A 23,489-nucleotide genomic window follows, 5' to 3' on the forward strand; every position below is an offset into this window, starting at 1 on the left:
TTTGGATTTGTCTATTCCTATTAATATGCAGGACGTGAAGCAGGGATCGTCAACTGCAGTAAAGAATACAAGTTTTACATTTGTCGCGTTTTTTCGCCTTCGCTAGCTCTACTATTGCTACGATATTTTTCAGTCGTGTATTCCTTACCTTCGCTAGCACTGCTATTACTTCGATATTTTTCAGTCATGTATCCCGTACTTCAGTTGACCTATATAGGTCAACTGTAAAGGTGAAGAATAGGTTGTCTGTAGTAGCGGAGGCAAGAAAAACTACATCTGCAAAATTTGTATCTCGTACTTCAGTCGACCTATAATTATAGATAAACTGAAGAACAGGATACTAGTGCTAGCGAAGGCGAAAAAGTCGACATAAGTTAAACTTGTACCCCGTACTGTAGTTACCCTAACGTATAAAGATCAGCTGAAGTTCGGGATACAACTCACATACGTCAACTGATGTGCCCCATGCTAACGTTACTTCTCCCTTTTTTCTTTTTTCACTAGTATCCCATTCTTCAGTTGAGCTTTTTGAATTGGAAATTTGTGGTAAGGACTATGGGACCTAACTGCTGAGGTGATCAGTCCCTAGGCTTACACACTACTTAATCCAACTTAAACTAACTTACCCTAAGGACAACACACATACCCATGCCCGAGGGAGGAGTCAAAGCTCTGACGGGGGAAGCCGCACGAACGATGACAAGGCTCCTCAGACCGCACGGCTAGCCCACTCGCGGAGCTAGTAAGTTAAGAGAAGGATAGGATACTAGGACTCGAAGAAGCGATATACTTAACATTATGTTCGAAATATGAATGTACATAACCTATGTGTACTGTACGTTTTCTCTGTCCTGCATTCTGTTCTTTCTCAACATCCGTCCCTACGCTTAAATCTGTGCGCCGGCCGCGGTGGTCTCGCGGTTCTAGGCGCGCAGTCCGGAACCGTGCGACTGCTACGGTCGCAGGTTCGAATCCTGCCTCGGGCATGGATAAGTGTGACGTCCTTAGGTTAGTTAGGTTTAAGTAGTTCTAAGTTCTAGGGGACTAATGACCACAGCAGTTGAGTCCCATAGTGCTCAGAGCCATTTTTTTAAATCTGTGCAATACAAAATCTGTGGTAACTTCTGACATCATTGGTCAAAGCCGACGGGTTGTATCCCATTATTCAGTTATCCCAAACTATCGGTTACCTATTTTAATCCATGCAGCGTAAATTAGTAAGTTAGCAGCTGCAAAAATTCCTATGAATAGTGTATGTTCGCATTCGTAACTATGCGGGTCGCAGGGGCGGTGGGTGGGGGATTTTTATGGTATGCGGTGCTACGATGTGTTGGTAGGTAGCTCCACTGAAAAAAGTAGGTAGTTTACTTGAGTTTTGGTTCGAATTAATTTTTGTAAACTATCAAGAAGCCCTAGGCAATAAGGAAAACCATCGCTGCTATTAGTATACTCATTTCGTATAATATGCTTTCCTGATCCAGAACTTCTGCCACACGTACCCCTTGAGTGTTATCGAATCTGTTACAGTGATGTGTACCCAGTGCCATACTCAGATCTACTAAAGAGAGACTCCCTACTATACGCTTGTTCGTCCTCTTCTCGAGTGTTGCTGTGTGGTGTGGGCTCCATATCGAAAGATATTGAAGGAGAACGTAGGGAACGTTCAAAGAAGTGCAGTGGTAGAGTGTCACGGATATCACAAGCGAATTTGGATGGCTTTCATTAACACAAATTCGTTATTCTATGAGGCACGAACTCTACATGAAATTTCAATCGCCAGCTTCCTCTTTGGAATTTGATAATATTTTATTGGCAACCTGCTACTTAGGGAGAAGTGATTTTTAAATAAGAGAAATTAGAGCTCGCAAGGAAAGATTTTTCTGTTCGTATTTCCTACGAACTACACGATATCAGACTGGAGCAATGGAGAAATAACTGTATGCTGATTCGCCGAAACGTCTGCAAGGCACTTAATTGAGATTTACAGACTAATAATATAGATGAAGGTGTACCTGCATCATACTTCTCCAATAAATGTGAAACATTAATTTAATTATTTATTTAGCCGCAGCGATTTTCCACGTTTGTTTTGACACGAAGTAAAGATATCTTGTATCATTACGCAGTTTAAATGTGATACCTTCTTTCTATACCAATATGTGGTTCGTGACATATTTAAAACTCACCTAAAGTATTGACTATAAATTAAACGATTTTCGGATAGTGAACTGATAGTGGTTCATTAATTTCTACATATATTATTTTCGGAGCTAAGCATCAGCTAATAACTGACTGGTCTTGTCTGTAAATATAATCCCAGCTAGTACTTCTAACTACCTATTAATGTTTCTTCCGTTACCTGTGCTAATAAGATTGCTTTGGTAAATATCATGAATGAATTATACGCTAAGCAATTAATAAGCAAGAATGGGGTCTTATTAGGGAAAGAAGTGAATACTGTTTCCAAAGGATTGCGTCGAGTTTATATCTTTGAACTGGTGTTTATCACTTGCTTGTCTTCCTTCTTACGTCAGTTCAAATGGCACTGAGCACTATGGGACTTAACTTCTAAGGTCATCAGTCCCCTAGAACTTAGAACTACTTGAACCTAACTGACCTAAAGACATCACACACATCCATGCCCGAGGCAGGATTCGAACCTGCGACCGTAGCGGTCGCGCGGTTCCAAACTGTAGCCCCTAGAACCGCTCGGCTACGACGGCCGGGTACGTCAGTTCCCTCGATATCTTTCCTCCACCTGGAAATGATGTGTTAGGATATACAGTCGTGCTCAAAAGTATCTGAAAGACCTGAATTGCATTTCGCCTGATTCACATACAACCCCCATAACGCAGCTGTCTGGCAGGTGCTCTAATCGCTCCTCGGTATAGTCGTTTGACTATTGAAAATGGTTCCAACAAATCACCACTACAAAACACTACTCTGTATCGCAATGTAAAGTAATACCACGATACTACAAATATCAGTGAACACCTTATCGGAGATAAGACTGTCCTTAAGGCTTGTAAGCTCACATTTATTACAATAAATGACATACCTGACATGTTACCACTCTCATTATTACGTCAGCTAGATAATGCACGTAGTAAGTTAGTCGTATTCATGATTTCCTCTTCAAAGTAACATACCGTACTTATTATTTAACACAAAATGACATTAAGAATTTAAGTTATTCACGAGCTGCTAGTTGAGAATATGTATGAACTTCATATGACACGAGGGACCGTCTCATTTTGCACATGGATTCAAACCCAAAACACGTAGACTAATCAAAGATTTCGTGACTGACGGAAACTAACAGTCATTCCTGACTAGGCATACAGAGAGTGGTGTACCTCGATTTTAGACAGTATCAGTTAGGAAATGTTGTTGTGCTTGTGGTCTTCAGTACTGAGACTGGTTTGATGCAGCTCTCCATGCTACTATATCCTGTGCAAGCTTCTTCATCTCCCAGTACCCACTGCAACCTACATCCTTCTGAATCTGCTTAGTGTATTCTTCTCTTTATCTCCCTCTACAATTTTTACCCTCCACTCTGCCCTCCAATACTAAACTGGTGATCCCTTTATGCCTCAGAACATGTCCTACCAACCGATCCCATCTTCTAGTCAAGTTGGACCACAAACTCCTCTTCTCCCCAATCCTATTCAATACCTCCTCATTAGTTATATGATCTACCCATCTAAACATCAGCATTCTTCTGTAGCACCACATTTCGAAAGCTTCTATTCTCTTTTGTCCAAGCTAGTTATCGTCCATGTTTCACTTCCATACAAGGCTACACTCCATACAAATACTTCCAGAAACGACTTTCTGATACTTAAATCTATACTCGATGTTAACAAATTTCTCTTCTTCAGAAACACTGTCCTTGCCATTGCCAGTCTACATTTTATATCCTCTCTACTTCGACCATCATCAGTTATTTTGTTCCCAAAATAACAAAACTCCTTTACTACTTTAAGTGTCTCACTTCCTAATCAAATTCCCTCAGCATCACCTGACTTAATTCGACTACATTCCATTATCCTCGTTTTGCTTTTGTTGATGTTCGTTTTATATCCTCCTTTCAAGACACTGTCCATTCCGCTCAACTGCTCTTCCAAGTCCTTTGCTGTCTCTGACAAAATTAAAATGTCATCGGCGAACCTCAAAGTTTTTATTTCTTCTCCGTGGATTTTAATACCTACTACGAAATTTTCTTTCGTTTCCTTCACTGCTTGCTCAATATACAGATTGAATAACATCGGGGAGAGGCTACAACCCTGTCTCACTCCCTTCCCAACCACTGCTTCCGTTTCATGTCCCTCGACACTTATAACTGCCATCTGGTTTCTGTACAAATTGTAAATAGCCTTTCGCTCCCTGTATTTTACCCCTGCCACCTTCAGAATTTGAAAGAGAGTAATCCAGTCAACATTGTCAAAAGCTTTCTCTAAGTCAACAAATGCAAGAAACGTAGGTTTGTCTTTCCTTAATCTAGCTTCTAAGATAAGTTGTAGGGCCAATATTGCCTCACGTGTTCCTATGTTTCTACGGAAACCAAACTGATCTTCACCGAGGTCCGCTTCTACCAGTTTTTCCATTCGTCTGTAAAGATTCGCGTAAGTATTCTGCATCCGTGATTTATTAAACTGATTGTTCGGTAATTTTCACATCTGTCAACACCTGCTTTCTTTGGGATTGGAAGTATTATATTCTTCTTGAAGTCTGGGGTATTCCGCCTGTTTCATACAACTTTCTCACCAGATGGTAGAGTTTTGTCAGGACTGGTTCTCCCAAGGCTGTCAGTAGTTATAATGGAATGTTGTCTACTCCGGGGGCCTTGTTTCTACTCAGGGCTTTCAGTGCTCTGTCAAACTCTTCACGCAGTATCGTATCTCCCATTTCATCTTCATCTACATCCTCTTCCAGTTCCATAATATTGTCCTCAACTACATCACCCTTGTATAGATCCTCTATATACTCCTTCCAACTTTCTGCTTTCCCTTCTTTGCTTAGAACTGGTTTTCCATCTGAGCTCTTGATATTCATACAAATGGTTCTCTTTTCTCCAAAGGTCTCTTTAATTTTCCTGTAGGCAGTAACTATCATAATCCAAGTGAGATAAGCCTCTACATCCTTACATTTGTCCTCTAGCCATCCCTGCTTAGCCATTTTGCACTTCCCGTCGATCTCATTTTTGAGTTGTTTGTATTCCTTTTTGCCTGCTTCGTTTACTGTATTTTTATATTTTCTCCTTTCATCAGTTAAATTCAATATTTCTTCTGTTACCCAAGGACTTCTACTAGCCATCGTCTTCTTACCTACTTGATCCGCTGCTGCCTTCGCTACTTCATCCCTCAGAGCTACCCATTCTTCTTCTACTGTATATCTTTTCCCCGTTCGTGACAGTTGATCCCTTATGCTCTCCCTGAAACTCTGTACAACCTCTGGTTTAGTCAGTTTATCCAGGTCCCATCTCCTTGAATTCCCATTTTTTTGAAGTTTCTTTAGTTTCAGTCTACAGTTCATAACCAATAGATTGTGGTCGGAGTTCACATCAGCCCCTGGAAATGTCTTACAATTTAAAACCTGGTTCCTAAATCTCTGTCTTACCATTATTTAATCTATCTGAAACCTGAAATATCTCCAGACTTTTTCCATGTATACAACCTTCTTTTATGATTCTTGAACGAAGTGTTAGCTACGATTAAGTTATGCTCTGTGCAAAATTCCACCAGGCGGCTTCCTCTTTCATTTCTTAGCCCCAATCCATATTCACCTACTAGGTTTCCTTCTCTCCCTTTTCCTACTACCGAATTCCAGTAACCCATGACTATTAACTTTTCGTCTCCCTTCACTCTCTGAATAATTTCATCATACATTTCTTCAATTTATTCGTCATCTGCAGAGCTGCTTGGCATATAAACTTGTACTACTGTAGCAGATGTGGGCTTCGTGTTTATCTTGGCCACAATAATGCGTTCGTTATGCTGTTTGTAGTATCTTACCCGAACTGCTATTTTTTATTCATTTTTAAACTTACCCCTGCATTATCCCTATTTGATTTTGTATTTATAACTCTCTATTCGCCTGACCAAAAGTCTTGTTCCTCCTGCCAGTGAACTTCTCTAATTCCTAGTATATCTAACTTTAACCTGTCCATTTCCGTTTATAAACTTTCTAACCTACCTGCTCGATTAAGGGATCTGACATTCCACGTTCCCATCCTTAGAACGCCAGCTTTCTTTCTCCTGATAACAACGTGCTCCTGAGTAGTCCCCTCCCGGAGATCCGAATGGTGGACTATTTTACCTCCAGAATATTTTACCCAAGAGGACACATCATCATGCCGTTTCAAGGCCGTTTTGGCTAATGTTACAAGGCCAGATTAGTTAATCATCGAGACTGTTTCCCCTGCAACTACTGAAAAGGCTGCTGCCCCTCTTCAGGAACCACACGTTTGTCTGTCCTCTCAACAGATACCCCTCCGTTGTGGTTGCACCTACGGTACGGCTATCTGTATCGCTGAGGCACTCAAGCCTCCCCACCTAGGTCCATTGTTCTTGGGGAAATATCATCTTTAAATTACATAACGTAAACATTATTGGCGAACGCGAATTCCTACCCAGCATCTATTGTCCCTGTTAACGAACTACAAGAGATATTAAATATTGCTTCTTCACACGTAACTTACTTGAAATTCCGTGAGGTAAAGCTTTGTGTTGGATAGGGATTCGAACCCAGAACCTAATCGGATTGTTATCACCACACAATCACTGTGGCATTTCGCATTTTATCGGCAGTAGCAATATGTTTAAACTGATATGACTAGACAAAAGATTAATTTTTTCCTTCCCAGGACTCTAACCCGGTAGCTATCGCTGTTATATTCTAGAGAAAACGAACGTTAAATATGGGTTTGTTACACCAGCACCGACATGTGAGCATTTTTGAATTAGAAATGATATGACGAAGAGTTCAATGTGGACTGGAAGCGAACCCCAACACATAACGTTGTTGACTACACACAAAGAGACGTCAGTTACTGAATTGTTTTCCACCAGCAGCTCGGAATAACATCCTTGAACTTACAGTGATCTTGCAAATAGTTCTGTGTCTCATTGGGAGTCAAAAACGTAAGATATCGTTAGTGATGACAACGAATGAAAATACATTAAAAATCAAAATTATTATCCACCAGCAGATAGATGTTCTCATGCTAGAGCTTGATAATACATAATGAAAACTTTAGTGCCGGGGCAGGGTTCGTACCAATTCACGCACAATATGTGGAGATGTTGAGGAATCTGCAGTTTTGAAGAAACAATAAATTGTAGTCGAGTTGTACTGTCACGAAAGGATCAAATTCCGCGTTAAGGGCGGTCTGAGTTGCATTCCCAGTTCAGAACCAATTTTATCGACATACAGAAGCTCAAATAAAAGATGTAATAAGTGTCCTGTGACAGTGCATAGCGTTTGTTTCGTCACTAGAAATAAATAACTAGTATAAGAAAGGTTACTGGTGATAGAGTTTCTACATGTCGCCACTCCTGACTTAATTGTGGTTCAACATAATGTCTACTTGTAGAGAATGAATATCATGTTTAGTGTGAATTTCAGATCACAATGCCAATATACCTTCTTCACTTGGCGCAGCCAGAAGAGAATAGAATCCGTCTCTTCTGATCAAACGACATCAACAGAAGTTGGAACCCAGACCATGAGTGTATGAATCTGTCAGCAATCCAACAAACCACCAAATCCACTGTTCTGAGGTTCCTTTTTCTGCTGTAACGCCGATGCGCCACACTGGATGAGAATTCTGACACACAAGCTCCCTGTAGTGGTTTCCAGCATGTTCAGTAAATTCATTTATTTGGTTGACCGAATCGTTATGAACTAGCTGCCTCGGCTACCCAGTGCATACATTCGAATCTATTTTGTAATCACCGAAATAAAATCACTTAACTGTCACCTACACAGAACTGCCAACAGTGTAGGTTGCAAAAAATAAAATAAGAAGTGTTCCTTTCACTTGAGCTACTCTATTGAGCTATCTGTTTGTTGAAAACGTCGTGCAGTGCAAACGAAAAGCTGTAACTGTCTGTCTCTGAGAAGTCTAAATCCGACCTTATGAATTATCTCACAATACTGTGGGATGCAGACGTTCTGGAGCTGCTGCAGTTATGATTCAGCTAGTAGTGTAACGGTACGTGTAGTGCACCATAGATAAAACGTCGCAAGATTAAATACATTCACTGCTGCATTTATTAACTCAATTCTGCTGTCTTCTGAAGTTATCAGTCTAATGAAACTTTGAACATAATTCCCTTCACTTCTCAACCCAAAATAGTGGCATGTGGGAAAAAGGGCGAACTACTGCGACATTTTATTCTTTTCATGTTTAATAGACGGCCAGGCAGCAGACGCATCTCGAAACTTTTGTTTTATGTATGGGGAGAGGGTATCGTGCCAAGATACGTCAGAAAAGTATTTTCTACATTAGCTGTCGTGTGGTAGTGGCATTTTAATCGTCTTCAAATCTTGTTTGACAGCTTTAACTCAGAACGAGTTTTCTACTCGCATGTAATCAATAAACTGCATGTGCTTTGTCAGACTGTTATACATAACATCAGAGAATTCGCAAATATCGTTTATGATTAATTTCTGTCTCATGCCTACTATTGTTTAAACAACACTAAAAGAAACCCTACGATAATTGTGCACTGTATTATAAGAAATGAGATAAAACTATCCATGATAACCTTACGACGAAAGTCTGTATTAATAAAGCTGAGTATCTGTACACAAGCGTGCCTCTATCGGACCGAATTAATAAAATACTACTCACTTAGATTTCGATTGGGTCTTTGTTTAAATGGTATGCTATGTCACATTGAAGAGGTATGCAAATGCAGCATTTCATAAATAAAGTTATGTATTCCTAGATACCCAAAATTTGCTTGTCAGCAACGGTAAAAAGCATTAAGTGTTGTTCCGCATTGTAAGTAATTCCACCAATGTACTATGAGCCAATAGGTTTTCCTTGCGTTTTCCTTATCGATGTTTGATCTGACTGCGTGTAGCTCTTTGACAGAAGGGATAAAAACATTGCTGTCAGCAAGACTGGAACCACGAACCAGACCCGACGCTCTTCTTACAGGACAGCACGTTACCACATATCTAGCGCACAAATATGAATCTACGATTCCTATTAAGAGGCTGATATTAGCTAAAACTCGTAAATCAGTATTTAAAGGACAAGATTATTTGTGATTTCCACGTGCAGCGACTTTCCTGGGCTGAAAACCGTAAATTTACAATCTTCTGTTACACCTCAAGCGATAATAACTCAGATTATTCAATGGAAATGACAGGAAAAATGAAGTGAAATTTGAGGATTAATTCCGTGCACACCAGGAAGTAACTCGTCGACTACAGAGTTGCCAAATATACTTTGTCTTGTTGCCAAATCTCAGTTACAGTACCTGCAGGAAGAAGACGGACCGATGTGATCCTACAGAGGACTGGGAAGTCACCTGAGCACGCATCTCAAAGACACAGGTGGCACAGTCTGGAATACGTAATGCGTCTGATTCGCATTTCTGTAACTAGGTTTACGGACTGGAGGGTAATTACTAATAATACTCAGAACTGACTGCAAACTAAGCATCATAAATCAGTAACTATCATAGTTGTTTTTATATATCTTTCGTAAGTTTACTCAAAACTAAGAAACTCATTCATGGACGTTTTCGTGCCTGGTCGATAGTCGAGCACAGCAAACAAATAAAAATAAAAAACAATGTTTGTGTATGTGTATGTGTGTGTGAGAGAGAGACAGAAAAGAGAGAGAAAGAGAGAGAGAGAGAGAGAGAGAGAGAGATAAATAGAAAAAGAATGAGAGAGAGAGTAAATAATTGTTGTAAGGAAATTTCATCATGGTATGTAAAGAAATCTTACATTAAAATGACACGTTCGACATCATTACGAAATGTCATATTCATGATCTATAAAGAACAAATATTAATAAAATCAAATCTAATCTAATCTAATCATGTTGCTGTCTAGCCATGAAGAGTCATGAATTACCGACATTTTCGCCAATATCTGTAACCAAATCTAAACTTGAAAATAAGGGATCTCAGTTTTTGTAATAAACGGGGACTCCTATCAAAACGTTTCCTTCCCCATTCGCTAACCACGAAAGATGTCTCATATACCTCCATTCAGAAGTAACAAAGTGTGTGTGCATTTAAAGATGAAGCGTATGATGTGAAGTTCTGTGATATAAATATGAACCCAACACATATTCGGATTGATAACTAAGTAAAATCAAATTATATGTATAGGTTTTTCTTACTAGCTGCTAGGTGTTTGAATCTAAAATAAGGATACAAATTTTTGTGCTTGAGCGACAATCGAACAGCACACCTTCCGTCCTTCTTTATCATTTACGAATATAGCTTAAATATCAATTGATTACTCACCAACAGTAAGGCCTGTGCTTGTTTGACCAGAAATAAGGACACCTATTGAAAATGCATGTTAATTTTCACTAGCAGGCTGATGTGCACGTGATAGGACTTGAAATGAAATTTTGAATAATTTTGTACTGGATCAGTATTTGGACCCACATACTTATCTCTGGAGGAGTCTTAGAGATGATTGCAGTCTTGGGAAAAGGAACGAAATGATATACTATTCCGAGAGATTCAGATCCTCGAGAGATGTGATATGAATTCTATTTACAGTCAAGCACCAAATTTTTCAATGTCTCTGGTTCAATGAAGTAAAAGCAAAATAAGTGCCTTGTTCATCAAATGAAATAAAACTTTCTAATGTAAGTAAGTTTACACTGGCGACAGTATTTCCGTTTACCATGACTTCTGCCTATGTCATATCCCAGAGTAAACCGGCTATGCATAGTTGTTAATGAAGGAAAGTGATGTTTAATGCGACTTCTTAATTAGAACGTCTTTCTCTTGAGGTTGCTAAAGGTAAAGTAAATCTGTTTGTGCCTCTTAAACGTAAATGCTTGAACCCACGCATTGCACCTGCTGTAGTTCGTTCCACCAGACCATTGTGGCCACATTTCCCAGCCCCAGGACCGAGCGAGGTGGCGCAGTGGTTAGACACTGGACTCGCATTCGGGAGGACGACGGTTCAATCCCGCGTCCGGCCATCCTGATTTAGGTTTTCCGTGATTTCCCTAAATCGCTCCAGGCAAATGCCGGGATGGTTCCTTTCAAAGGGCACGGCCAACTTCCTTCCCCATCCTTCCCTAATCCGACGAGACCGATGACCTCGCTGTCTGGTCTCCTTCCCCAAACCAACCAACCAACCCAGCCCCAGGAGTGTTCTGTAACGGATCATATGCTTAGCTTACAAAATTAGTCCCGGTGGAAAAAATTCGAGTCTATTAAATGGTTAAACAGAAGCAAGATTCTGACGTGGAGATTATGCTATTCGCATGTCAGCAGGATGTAAATACTCTTCTAGGCAGCATATCCTCCATGTGAAGCCATTTTTGAAATTTTGAACTTATTCAGAAAATTTTTTGTTTCGAGAAAATCTACTGTGAAGTGCGAAGTTACCGGATACTTCGATTATTATCGTCATTATTGCTGTCATTTTCTTCGTACCGCTGCTGGAACACATTTGCATGATCATTATTTAATGCCTTTTTGGCATTATGGAATTAGTTGCCCAAGAACAGGTTCTTTCCCTATCTACGGAATTCTTTTCATGTTAATGTCAAACATCAACAATTACTTGTAGATTACATTAAAACTGAAGTATTTGATGAAGACGTCACTTGATAACAAAAATGCGCTGTCTTTCTTCATTTACTTGTGCTAAGAAATGGCTGTAGAATACTACCAAACCAAAAGCCAAGGAACCTTACCGCCTTCCGATACACGTCGCTGGCAGTTCTACCATATGATTTGGTCAATGTGACTTGTTTCAAGTTGTGTATGGCAGAGAATGTTTTCCTTTGCAATAAACAGAAAGATTTTCATTGTAAGCTATCCAAGTTAAAAAAATTTGCAATATTAGTTCCAATTTAATATTCGCTTCTGTAATGGGGGAATGTGTTTCACAGCTGCAAAACCTGCATCCGACCCATTGACCTTACACTTAGTCGCTGACCATAATTTTTAGCTCAGAGTGACACCAGTTTGAGTAACCTAATGCAGCGAAGGCTGTTTGCCAGTGCTATTTCTCACCGGAAAATATGCAATTAACCCATTGAGCTCCGTAAGTACACTGTAAGAGTAATTTCTGTGTGTATGCAATGCATACGGATTGTAGAATTTAGTGGTGCTCTCTCTTCCACTTCTGTATACTATAAGTCTGATCTAAACGGGCCCTTTATCATTACAGGCCCTGGGCATTGCACCATCATACTGACAAGAGTTATGTGCTTTTACTGACAACCTCACTGTTCGTTTTACCTAATTTTGTAATCATTTAAATAAAACATGACCTTCCAGTGGGAGACATTTCGTCCCCATTTTCCTTCTGTGAAATTAGTCAGTAAGGTTTTTGCCTTCCAACCAGCAAAATGCGGCAGAGTACTGTTGGTAAACGATTCACAAACCACTATTTAGTGCCGTTAAGACGATTTCTTTAAACACTGTCGTAGCTGAAGGAATTTTGTTTCTTCTGAAATCGTCTTATGCAGTAACGTTCACAGATATCTCAAACAGGAAAAACTTTTTATCCAGATACGAAGTTGTACAACGAACTTCCCACAGTATGTGTCAGGTTGATCTTTTCTATCTGATAGCACTGCGTAAGTATTTTGTCTAAGAGGTATCACAAGTATTGTTCCTGTAGCTGTGGGAATCATTGGTTGAAAACGAGATTAGCACCAATGGTTACAGTACTGCTAAATATTCAAAATGATTATCACTCTAAGCCTGAGTTCATTCACAAACTGAGGCGTATTTATAATATTGAAGCTAGACTGTGTATCCTTGTCTTCCTTGAGTGGGCATTGGAAGGCGTGTACACACACATATACACTATTATTAATACTTCGAACGCTATAGTTAACGTTGCTCGCATAAACTAGTTCCGTATTTTTGTTTTAATTCTTCTGGGTCTTCGGCGTGCGATCGTTCACATAAGGTGCACAATACAGTCATGCTCCTCTCAGAAATCTATGTCCAGCAATATGCTCGATCTGACAACATTGTAGACTACGGAACTTCCCGGAGGAAGTCTTTACTGGAGTCTGAGTACATCAGTCTTGACTACTACTGTAGTATTGAGGTAAACATGAGACAAGATAATACGACATCTGGCAACAGAAAACACACGTCGACAAAACCTTTATCGCCCCCTTCCTCTCGGTACTGAAGATATGAGTGCAATTCATGCCAATCTACAATATATTTCGCTTTCTGTCACATTGGTAATAAGTCTGGTTCAACACTATTTTAGTGAGAGATTTCTTGGACAGCCATCTGCCTCTGAACACCGCATGCATCTGAGTTCTCTGGGACCCATTTGATGTCTACCGTCAGGGGCTGAGGGACTACGCTGCCTCACCTTCTGCCGACAACATCTGCTCCACTACTCACTCTCGACAGTGTAGCATACTTTAATGTTGTTGAGTGGTGAGCCGTGAAATCTGTTTACAATTTGTGTTTCACACTCGATAGCAATGGAGGCACAAAACCGTTTTTATTTTATGAGTATTTTATTACACTAGTGTGCAATACATCAATGTGGCACAGAATTAATTTCATTGTTCCTGATCCAGTGCTCTATAATTAAAGCATCACATCCTGTTCTTTTTCCTTTCACAGGAGATTCTTCAAATAATTTATGTTTGTCATGGATTCATATGTGTTAGTCAAGGCACAGAGAGTAAATGCAATGTAATGTGTTTGGTTTCTTTCTTTGATACCCTATGGTAAATGGATGCAAAACATTGTGTCAATACCTTTCAGAACCTGCTCTATAGCTACCCAGGCAAATTGCTTGTTTTGAGGTCCATACATTAATTAATGGAGAAGTGAACGCTGTTCGAAAGTGATTTTTAAAATATTCAATTGAATTTAAGGCGATAAAATTGCCCATACTTAAAGCTACCCAGAGAAAACGTAAGTTGCTAGAACTGCTGTTAGCAAATGTTTGGAGAGAATTCCTAATTGCTACTGTGGAAATTTAGCATAGAGGCCCTGTAGTAACCAAGAGGTTCATTTCCTTCATGCTTATCACCCTGGCATGTGAGTCTCAAATGAAGAACAATATTGAAATGCGTTTCGTTGACGGTCGATTCTAATCTCTTCAGAGACGCTTCTAATGTGAAGCAGCTTGGCAGTCAGAAAGCCGAGATCTGTGACCATTAACACAATTTGCTTTGTCGAGCTACCGAGAGGACTTGATGTGTAAAGGTTTTCTTCTGATTTCGTTACAGAATTTTTTCTGGAAATTCGCAGCTCCACAAAATAAACCAGAAAAAAAAGCTCGCACTCGCTGATCCCTGCCACGGTCAGAAGTGACGGCACAATGAGCCGTTGCGACACGAGATGCAGGAGGGGGCATGGGGCTACGAACACACTGCTGCCAGCACGCCAGTCTCATCATGGTATTGGTCGCTCAGCCTCACAACTCATCGTAAACAATAACAGAAGTTGTCACTCACATGAAGAATAGCATTTCTTTAGCCAAACAATTGAATTTTCTGTCTCAGCGTCTACGTGTTATATAGCACGAGTCATTCATATGGAAATGGAATATCAAGTGAATTTAGCGAGTCAATCCGGTATCACACGAGGAAGTGACTGCACTGTTACAGTGTCGTCAAATTTTTGTGACGATGTGGACAATTCTCGGTTGTGCTAGGAACAGCTCTGTAGCGGTATGCGAGGAGAATCCCGTGCTCGTATCAGAGGAGGATATGGAGAGGAGGCACGGGGTTTAGTTAATATACAGCATTTTCTCCCAGCAGTTGTGTCGAACATTCAGGTATATAAACTTCCATCACGATTACAGTTTCCCACAAATATTTACGAATAAAACAGTTACCCTGCTACTTTGTAACAAAAGATTATTTCAGTACAATAAAAAGTCTTTGGAAATCAACTTTTCCCACCTGTCACCAAAGTAAGATAATAAACACTTTGCCACTCGAAATCGATTGCATCTATGTCCAGTCTTGTGATCATACAACTAGAATTTCATGAATTGCATGAGAATGTAGGAAAATGTTGGTGGGAATGGAAGCTATAAGAAACACAGTGAACTAATTATACTGTGCCACATAAAATCAATTCATTTGAAAATTTAGAAGAGAAGAAACTAAAAATTGTACCCATTAAGACAGAAACTAAAGTGCAGATTCGGGCACTGTGCAGATCTGCGCTTTTTCATCTTCAGATCTATACAAATAATGTACACCAACCAGCGTATTCATTGCTTTCGTAACTTTCCCCTCTTGTTTATTCTTCTAATGATGAACTGGATCCATATCCAGGAGCCTGATTGGTTCTTTGTATCCTTCCATCTACTACCTTTGTGTGTTGTTGCTCGGTGTTCAAAAAGGCTGCTCCCACGAGGTATTAGAACGAGGTCGCAAGAAGGCTATCGAAGTATAATCAAAATACCTTGAGACGCCAATTTGTCTGTCGTCATGGTGTTAAATCGACAGAAATAGTTGGGTATTATTGCCTGCATCACCGACATCCCATTGTTGTCTTCTGTTACTGAAATTTTCATATTACCCTTGTAAGTAGGCTGTTTTGGTTTTTATGTTGATAACGCCACGTAGCGCTCTGCATGGAAATCACTGACTGTGTTGTGTGCAGTCTGTGACTGCTTTGCATGGTTGGAATTTGCCATTGTAGCGTTGCGCAGTTGGAGGTGAGCCGCCAGCAGTGGTGAATGTGGGGAGAGAGATGGTAGAATTTTAAGAGCGGACGATCTGGACGTATGTCCGCCAGAAAGAGGAAATTTGTAATACTGGATATCATGAACTGATATATATGTTATGAGTTTTGAACACTATTAAGGCAAATACATTGTTTCTTCTCTATCAAAATCTTTAATTTGCTTAGTATGCCTATCGGTAGTTAGTGTCTTCAGTAGTTAGAATCTTTTATTTAGCTGGCAGTAGTGGCGTTCGCTGTGTTGCAGTAGTTCGAGTAACGAAAGTTTTTGTGAGGTAAGTGATTTGTGAAACGTATAGGTTAATGTCAGTCAGGGCCATTCTTTTGTAGGGATTATTGAAAGTCAGATTGCATTGCGCTAAAAATATTGTGTATCAGTTTAGTGTTGATCAGAAGAGGTAAAGAGCGAAATGTCTGAGTACGTTCAGTTCTGCTCAGCTGTTTGAAAATCAAATAATGTAAGAGGTTTATCAGCACAGTAATACATACATTTTTCTAAGGGAACGTTTCACCCTGAACACAAGACGCGGACATGAATGTGCATATTCTCCGTGACGAAATATACCAAATTCCATTCATCCTGATCCATTCGTTACGTGCATCGGCAGCAATGAGTGATAGGAGAGCTGTTGTGAGGTGACGAATGACAATAACAAAGGTAGTAATAACAAATCAGTTATCAAGGATGTTTAATGCATTGCAGACAATTGTTAACGATTAACAAAATAACCAAGAAAGGCTGAGTGTTTAATTTGCACACTGCATAGGAGTTCTTACTACTTTGTTACTGAATTCTGTTCTGGTTGTTTACAGAGGGAAAAGAAAGAACCCTGTAGCCATACATATCGCTAGTACAACGAGATATTACCTATCAACTATCCTTGCTTTACATCACGAGACGAACATGGCGTCACCGAGCTCATACTTGCAATTCATTCCTGTTTTCTCTCTCTGTCTGTCTCTCTCCCTTTTTATTTTTATTTTTATTTTTATATTTGAGGAAAGCATCGAGATGCGCAAGTAATAAGCAAGTAGGCAATTAATCTTTTTACAGTTATTTTCATTGGGTATTATAATTCAAAAATACACCTTGCGCAATTACAATTATTGATAGTCTATTCGTGAACTTGCGCGCATTCAATTGGGTGAAACCTAACACAGAAGCAAGCAAAACACAAATATTTCTTGCACCATGCGCAACACACAAACGAAATCTCGCTGCGCTGACGTGATGTCTGATATATTGCTAGGAAAACATATCTGATTCATGTTGCTAAGTGCAGCTCTATCAGGTATCATTGTGGATGCGTACCAAGTGTATAAAAGTACATCTTGAAATACAGAGAAAGCCATATATAGGTATTCGACTGAAACTTAGCCATGACCAAGATTGTAACTGGGTTCGAGAGCACCGTCATCTACCACCTTGACAACTCGAACGGTAACAGCGCTCGGGCGGTTACTTACGTCATATGGTATCAAAGCTACGGCATGAAAACACAAAAATGTTAATAACCGGACGATCATTAACTTTTGAGCCCATGGTAAAAAAAAGTAGTCATCAATTAGAAGACTGGTTTGAACACCACACTGCTGTAATAGGCATGGTCCTGTTGGAGGTGGTATGGCGTTGCTTTCCTGCGACCTTTGAGTTGACTTGCCTAGACAGTGAATAGGGGAACCTACAGTTTAATGTGGCTTTCGGGAAACAGTGCAATTCGGCATTTTTCACATCAACCAACACTGCCCGACGGGAAATAAGTGTAAAATGGGAGATAAAATTCGTGGGTCTCACAAGGGATCCAACCCGAGACCTTTGTGTCCATAGTCTTGCTGTTTACCACTTTGCCGTCGGCTTGGCATTAAAATTAAGAATCTATTGTTTGTGTCTGCGTTGGCACTAGCGCTTCTGTGCACCAAAGTAAAGAGAACCGAACTGAATGTAGTGCCTTCAAGTCTGCATAAACAGAAAATGAGAAAAATTAAACAACATAAATGGTGTTTCTTTGACGCTTCAATCTTCATTGCCATTATACGGCTTATGAGAAAAAACAGACTCTTCATTAAAATAAACATCTTAGTCCTCTTATGCAAATATTTTCCATGTATTTTACATTAAAATTTTACTAACAAAATTAAAGTAAGAGAAGTTTTCCTTTTGTTCACAGCATCTTAATCGCTGAAGAGTTTATCTGAAATTAAACAATATGTGCTTTAAACAAAGTCTTCTCCCTATTAACACATTAGAGTCAGTACCGCGTCCAGTTCCCGTCCTCTTCTACAACTGCATTTAATCGATGAGGAACAGAGGCAACAAGCTTTCTGATGAATCTGTCACTCTGTGACATCTCTTCCCACGCAGCGTGAACTGCTTCCGACAACGTTGTCTTGGGTGTTGGTGCAGGTCTTTTGCTCCTAATAATTTTTTCCATCTCTGCCCACACGTGCTCTATGGGATTGAGGTCGGCAGCTTTTGGAGGCCAGTCCAACAGCTCATTGTCTCCTTTCATGTGAAAGCAGTCTTACACGATTGGCTGTATGGATTGGGGAACAGTCATGTTGGAACATGATCCTACAGCCAGGAAATCGCTGACGAACAGAAGGAAACATCATTTCTTTCAGTATTTTGCAGTAATAAGCACAAAAAAGCTGACGCTCAAGTTCCCACAGCATGCCGCAACCATTTGCTGATATTCAGTCCCAAACTGTGACAGACCCCGGCTACACCAATGGCTCTGCTGGACATATTTACGGTCGTATCTGGTTCCACGTGGTCGATACACATGGGCAGAGCTATTTGGAGTAGTTGAAAATACCTTCTCGTCGGTAAATATAACTCGGTCCCAGTACGAAAGCGGCGTCCTTCTGTAGGCCAGTGCGAAATTTAACCTGGCAGCCTTACGTTGCTCTTTCAGCACTTCCTTAATAGTCGATTTCCGTCCATGCTTTCCTTCCTCGTTGAGCCGACGACGTATGGTCGACCTGCTTACTGTTAGTTGCAGGTTCTAGGGGACTGATGACCTCAGCAGTTAAGTCACATAGTACTCAGAGCCACTTTTTTCATCATCCTCTGTGGGCGTCCAGAGCGACGACGACGGTTTACGTGGCCTTCATCTTCCATCCTCTTCACCCAGAGATGAATAGTGGACTTGCTGTATCTCAGAACATGGGAAACGGCACTGAGACAGTACCCGTCTTCATAAAGCGCAAAGATACGACCTTTATCAAACTCACTGAGCTGTGACATGTCACCTTGACAGAAGCAAGAACCGACTCACAAGGCAACAGGAAACGAAGTGCCACACAGGACGCACGGCACTCACACGAGCACCGAAGTCAAATCCATTCAAAATTTCAAGCTTTCAATGTTGTGAGACACAGATTATATTTATAATTTCACTGGAACGTTTAGAGCAATATCATTGAATCAATGCTGTTGCAGACGATCCAATTATAACAGATAGGTGAATTCAGTTTATGGGTACATCTGACAAAATCACTAGTCTGAAATACGCAGGTTGTGATTTTACCACATATGTCTTTAAAAACGAGAGCTTGAAACATGATAGAACTATTTTAAGGAGCTATGTTAGATGAAAATTTATATCCGTTTAGCAACATTCAGGTTAAACAGAAATATGTTTAGTCGTAACTTACTTCGAAGAAATGAACATATTTTAGTACGGAAGAATTAAGTAAACTTTGGCGTTCAGTGTATTCGAGGTATTGCAATCATTGCTGTATGTCACACAGAACGCTCGTTGTGGAGAGCATGGGGAAATAGTTTCCATAAAATTCCGATTTATATGTAAGTCTCACAAGGAGAGGGTCTGACATGTGCGCTAACGATTTTGATCAGATATTGCATGGACGTTCTAGCTTTCTGCTAGACACTCCCTAGCTTTTGAAAAAATCTAGGCCAAAGTTGAGGATGGACAACAGTGAGTTTACAAATAAAACATTTTATTAGTAAGTTACAGGTTCCATCCGTTAAGTGATGGTAAAGCAGCCGGCACGGTAACTCAACGAGTTCGGTCAGAGGATGAGCTACTCTCTGCAATAAAAAAACTGAGTTAATGGATCACCGACGAACTGAAATGGCTGTCTTCCGACGTCCGTCTCGAGCAGATACAACGAAAGAAGAGCAAGACTACGAACACAAAGATCTCGGGTTCGATTCCTGCTCAGGCCCACAAATTTTATCTCTCATTTTACACTTATTTCCCTCTGGGCAATGTTTGTTGATATGAAAAATGCCGACTTGCATTGTGGTCCGAAAGCCACGTTAAACTGTAAGTTACCCTATTATCTGACGAGGTAAGTCAACTCAAAGGTCGGAGGAAAGCAATGGGATACCACCTCCAGCAGGACCGTGATTATTAAAGCACAGTGTTCCATATTTAATGATCTATGGGTTATTAAGATTTTTGTGTTCTCATGTTGTAACTTCGATACCAGTGAACTTAAGAAACCGGACGAGCACTGTCACCGTTCGAGTTTTCAAGGTAGTGTACGACGATGCTCTCAACCACAGTTACAATCTTGTTCATGGCTATGTTTCAGTCGAATATCCCTTTGCGCTTTTCTATGTAGTTCAAGATATACTTTTATACACTTGGTACGCATCCATATTGATATCTGATAGAGCTGTATTTAGCAACATAAACCGGATACGTTTTCCGAGCAGTATATCAAACAATACGTCAGTGCGGCGAGGTTTCGTTTGTGTGTTGCGCATGGTTCAAGAAATATTTGTGTTTTGCTTGCTTCTGTGATAGGTTTCACCTAACTGAATGCGCGAAAGATCACCAATAGACTATCAATCATTGGAATTACGCAATAATACACTTATCAGGTGTATTTTTGCGTCATATAATCCGATGAAAATAACTGTAAATAGATTATATGCTTACTTGCTTATTACGCACGCTTCTTGATGCTTTTCTCAAAAAATTGAAAGAAAAATATGTCTGTGATGCGTAGAAGAGTCTTTACATCCTGCTGACATGAGAATAGCATATCTTCATGTCAGAATCTTGCTTCTACTTAGTCATTTAATAGACTCGAATTTTTTCCCACCGGGACTAATTTTGTAAGCTAACCATATGATCCGTTACAGAACACTCCTGGGGCTGGGAAATGGAGCCACAATGTTCTGGTGGAATGAACTATCACAGGTGTAATGCGTGGGTTCAGGTATTAACTTTAAGAGGCACAAAGAGATTTACTTTACCTCTGGTAACCTCTAGAGAAAGACGTTATAATTCAGAATCCGCATTAAACATCACATTCTTTCATTACCAAGTGGACAAGGCCGGTTTACCTTGGGAAATGACATAGGCGGAAGTCATGGTAAACGGAAATACTGTCGCCAGTAAACTTACTTACATTAGAAAATTTTATTCTATTTGATGGACCGACAGCCTTTTAAAGAAACAGAGCTCTTATTTCACTTTCACTTGATTGAACTACAGACGTTGAAAAATTTGGTGCTGGACTGTGATTAGAATTCGTATATCCTCTCTTGAGGATCCGAATCTCTCCGAACAGTATAATTCATTCATTTCGTTCCTTCTCCCAAGACTGCAATCTTCTCTAGGTCTCCACCAGAAGTAAGTATGTGGGTCGAATACTGATCCAATACAAAAATATTCACGATTTCATTTCAAGCCCGATCACGTGAACACCAGCCTGATAGTGAAAATCAAAATGCATCTTTAATGTGTGTTCATGTGTTGCCAACATTCGCAATAGGTGTCGTTATTTCTGGTCAAACACGCACACATCTTCCTGTTGGTGAGTAACCAATCGATACATAAGCTATATTCGTGGATGATAGGTGGTTCGATTGCCGTTCAGGCACAAAAATTTGTATCCTTATTTTAGATTCAAACACCTAGCAGGTGGTAAGAAAAACCGATACATAACATTTGATTTTACTTAGGGAACAATCCGACTACGTGTTGGGTTCATATTTCGGTCGCAGAACTTAACATCATGCGCTTCATCTATTAATGCATGCACATTTTGTTACTTCTGAATGGAGGGAGATCAGACATCTTCCGTGGTTACTTAATGGGGAAGAAAGGGTGTTGATAGTAGTCCCAGTTTATTACAAAAACTGTGGTCTTTTATTTTCATGGTTAGTTTTGGTTACTGATATTGCCGAAAATTTCGGTAATTCATGACCCTTCATGGCTAGTCAGCAATATGATTAGATTAGATTTTATTAATATTTGTTTTTTTTAGATAATGAATATGACATTTCGTAATGATGTGGAACGTGTCATTTTAATGTAAGATTTCTTTACAAACCATGATGAAGTTTCCTTACAACAATTATTTAATCTCTCTCTTATTTTTTTTTTATATTTCTCTATAGCTCTCTCTCTCTCTCTCTCTCTCTCTCTCACACACACACACACACACACACACACACACACACACACACACACACACACACACACACTGTTTTTTATTTTTATTGGTTTGTTGTGGTCGACTATCGGCCACGCACGAAAACGTCCATGAGTGAATTTCTTAGTTTTGAGTCCACTAACGAAAGAAATATAAAAACAACTATGATAGTTACTGATTTATGATGCTTAGTTTGCAGTCAGTTCTGAGTATTGTTAGTACCTACGCTCCAGTCCCTAAACCTAGTTAAAGAAATGCGACTCAGACACATTACGTATTCCAGGCTGTGCCAGCTGCGTCTTTGAGATGCCTGTTATGGTCACTTCCCAGCCCGCTGTAGGATCACATCGGTTCGTCTTCTTCCTGCAGGTACTGTAACTGAGATTTGGCAAAGAGGCATGGTATATTTGGGAACTCTGTGATCGACGAGTTACTTCCTGGTGGGCACAGAATTAAACCTCAAAGTTCACTTGATTTTTCCTGTCATTTCCATTGAATAATCTGAGTTATTATCACTTGAGGTGTAACAAAAGATTGTAAATTTACGGGTTACAGCTCAGGAAAGTCGTTGCACGTCCTTTAAATAGTGATTTACGAGTTTTAGCTACTATTAGCCTCGTAATAGGAATCCCAGACACATACTTGTGCGCTAGCTATGTGGTAACGTGCTGTCCTGTAAGAAGAGCGACGGTTCTGGTTCGTGATTCCAGTCTCGCTGATGGGAATGTTTTTATCCCTTCTGTGAAAGACCTACACGCAGTGTGATCAAACATCGGTAAGGAAAACGCAAGAAAAAACTTTCGGCTTGTAGTGCAATGGTGAAATTACTTACAATGCTGAACAACAGGTCGTGCCTTTTTCCGTTGCTGACAAGAAAATTTTGGGTTTCTAGGAATACATAACTTTATTTATGAAATGCTACAATTGTATACCTCTTCAATGTGACATAGCATACCATTTAAACAAAGACCCAATAGAAATCTAAGTGAGAAGTATTTTACTAATTCGGTTCGATAGAGGCACGCTTGTGTACAGATACTCAGTTTTATTAAAACAGACTTTCGTCGTAAGGTTATCATGGATAATTTTATCTCACTTCTTGTAATACAGTGCACAATTTTCATAGGGTTTCTTTTAGTGTTGTTTATATAATAGTGGGCA

Source organism: Schistocerca gregaria, chromosome 1 (genome assembly GCF_023897955.1).
Source record: "Schistocerca gregaria isolate iqSchGreg1 chromosome 1, iqSchGreg1.2, whole genome shotgun sequence".
In the NCBI taxonomy this organism is placed as follows: domain Eukaryota; kingdom Metazoa; phylum Arthropoda; class Insecta; order Orthoptera; family Acrididae; genus Schistocerca; species Schistocerca gregaria.